This window comes from Frankliniella occidentalis, unplaced genomic scaffold (genome assembly GCF_000697945.3).
Source record: "Frankliniella occidentalis isolate FOCC.00 unplaced genomic scaffold, Focc_3.1 Scaffold270, whole genome shotgun sequence".
Taxonomy (NCBI): domain Eukaryota; kingdom Metazoa; phylum Arthropoda; class Insecta; order Thysanoptera; family Thripidae; genus Frankliniella; species Frankliniella occidentalis.
In genome coordinates this window covers 293,614-296,299 of record NW_026267396.1, presented here as the reverse complement: position 1 = coordinate 296,299, position 2,686 = coordinate 293,614, and the positions used below count along the sequence as shown (strand labels likewise).

The 2,686-nt window shown below is 40.4% G+C and overlaps 1 protein-coding gene across 6 annotated transcripts in view; it reads left to right on the top strand.

The window, feature by feature from the left end:
• Positions 1-2,686, top strand: part of LOC113212748 (muscarinic acetylcholine receptor DM1) — a 95,529-nt gene that overhangs the window by 90,675 nt on the left and 2,168 nt on the right. The gene's annotated exons all lie outside the window — the stretch shown is intronic.

Genomic DNA, 2,686 nt, shown 5'->3' with positions numbered 1-2,686 from the left:
TCTCGTCTCTCAGAGCTCTGCGCCGGCCGGGTCGAGCATAGGCCAGTGGCTCCGCCTCTGTGTCGCAGCCCTGACACACGGTACATCGCCGCCAGCATGATTGTTTAATGTAGACCATGTGTATTATGTAGATGCGTCCATTGCCTGTTGTATGTGTCAGTTATAGTACATTGTAAGATTGAGAAAATGTTTGGCCGCGTTCACGGTGTTCGCCTGGCTTATACTGAGGACGGGCCTCGTGCAGGCAGGACCTAGAGGTCACCCTTAAGTCTGCTCGGTGGCGGAGGGGTTTCGGTCGCGTAGAGTTTCGTACATTAGGCATACCGATCTACCTCCCGTCTCCAAGGATTTAGCTAGTATTTCAAATTTTGTACCGGAGGAAGACCTTTTCCTAGGCTGTAATTTGACAATTTTATGTCGTCTCTATCGTTGTTGTTCACTATCACTCATAAACTATCTCTCTCCCAAAGTTTGAAACTAGCTAAGAGAAGGGGATAAATATATGTGTCTAGTCATATGTGTTATTTAGTATTTTGTTATCTGGGTTTTGAGTGGCCCGTGAAGTTTGCACGTGTGACTGACTTCTCGGAATGACTTATGTTGGCACTGTGATACAACCACACTCTAAAATTTTAATTAGTACTTTCGGAAAGGGAAACGTTTTCAATGTGTCTAGTCTTTAAGTACCTTTATTTTTCTCTTTTCATTTAATCATGTGGTGATCTCATTGTAATTATTTATGTTCTGGTTTGTTTTTCTCTGTGGCTCCTCCGTAGAAGCGTTTTACACGCGCTCATCAGTGTTGAAGTCGACGTGTAACCGTTATGTTTTATTGGAGTAGGAGAAAAGACATCTGCGCGCCAAATTTCAAAAAGACTAATGTGTATTGTTTAATATATGTTTGTGGTGGTTATTGTGTTGTCGGCATCGTACTGCAGCAAACTGTCTTGGTGAAAGGCTTGCATTTTCACTCACTTCCATTAGATTTTAAGAGTTGTCGTGTCTTATTATGTTAAACGGTACGTCGTTTCGCACAAGTTTCGATGAAAATGTTTCCAATTAATTGTGTCTTTAGATCCCCAACTTATAGCGCCAGAAAAACCCCTTGTTGTATGTATTAATGTTGTTCTAAATCAAAAAATACCTTTTCAATGAATTTAAAATAGTATATTTTCGTTTTTCCATTTAATATTTCGTCTCTGTCCTCACTCTTTTTTTTATTTTTTAAATTCTACGGTAAGTTTTTTTTAATGTAAACCCTCATCTAGTCATCTTGCCTTCTAAGGTTGATAGAGAAGAACGAGACTACTTCTCCCGATGAAAGTGCAACTTTTGCTCAAGTTTCATCGGGGCTCAAAAATGATTATATGTGACCATGGAGAACCATGTAACTTGCAAATCAATGTTGTGTGATCTGCTGCCAAACATTTATTTATTAAGATAATCCTTGCAGTTTTAAAGCAGAGAGTGCATGAAAGTAAACCGACATTTGTATTAAACATAATGTGAATAAAAATGTTGTTTTTTACATAGAAACTAGGTTTTTAAGAAGATGTTTACGTCACCTCTTACGTCCTCTTAATGAGGAAGCTAAAACAACTAAATAATCCGTTGGAATTTTCCATGGGCAACAGCTTGGACATTTGCCTCATTTGCTAACAAAAGTAAAATATATCACACCACACTAAGTACTATACATAAAAAGAATTCTTTCGCTCGTCTCAATGAACAACAAACAATCTTATATAATGATACCTGACCGCAGGCCTTGCGTAAAAAGACCCTGACTAAACAAAGACTAATCTTTTCGTCATTCACTTAAAGTTGTTTTAAAATTTAAAAAACGATCTTTTGCATCTCTACAAAATACATACCGGTAGCTCTTTTTTTTACTAATTATTCACATACACTATCCTCTCTGCACTTTCATGTGACGTGAATAAAGTTATAAAAATTCCTAGGGGTAAGGTAATTTACTTAACACCTGTCCGCCCAATAAAATTTAGAAACAGTTCTGAGCGAGCAAAATCCACTTGTGCGAGTGGGATGGAGGCAGGCCACTGGCCACTCCATCGGGAAGCATCTTATCGCATTTTAAATTTTACGTGTTACCCCGGTGTAACTAACCAATTTCTTACCAACCTGTGCCGTTGTGTGGTTTTGGGAAGCAAGAAAGTGGCCTCCACAACTTGTCTAGCTGGAATGTCTTGATGGCAGCTGCCGCAATGGCGATCACGGACCCCGTTGCTGTTTCGCATAGTTAAGAGTTTCCAGCAGCTCTTCGTTCTGAAATGTTAGAGCAGTACACTCGTCTCTTTTTTTTGGCTTTAAACAAAAATAGAAGTATTCTCATTGAAAAGAGTGGCATATGGCAACTAGTGAAAGCATATATGACATAAAGGGTGGGTGATCCGCGCCGTGGTTTATTTCTGCTTATACTGTACCGCATTCATGCGTGCGGACGGGTTGCATACTCGCATGGGGCCGTAAGGCGCCCTAGCGAGCGACGATAGGCAAGCCCGCCCGCACGCATGAAGTCGGTACAGCATAAGCAGGAAAAAAACACAGCGCGGATCACCCACCCTGTATGACGTTCTAGACAATTATTTTTAGGACAACCACTTTTAATTTAATTGTAGTCGCAGTGAGATGCTACGGGATTCGCTTTGGGGCGTCAGAATGCAAG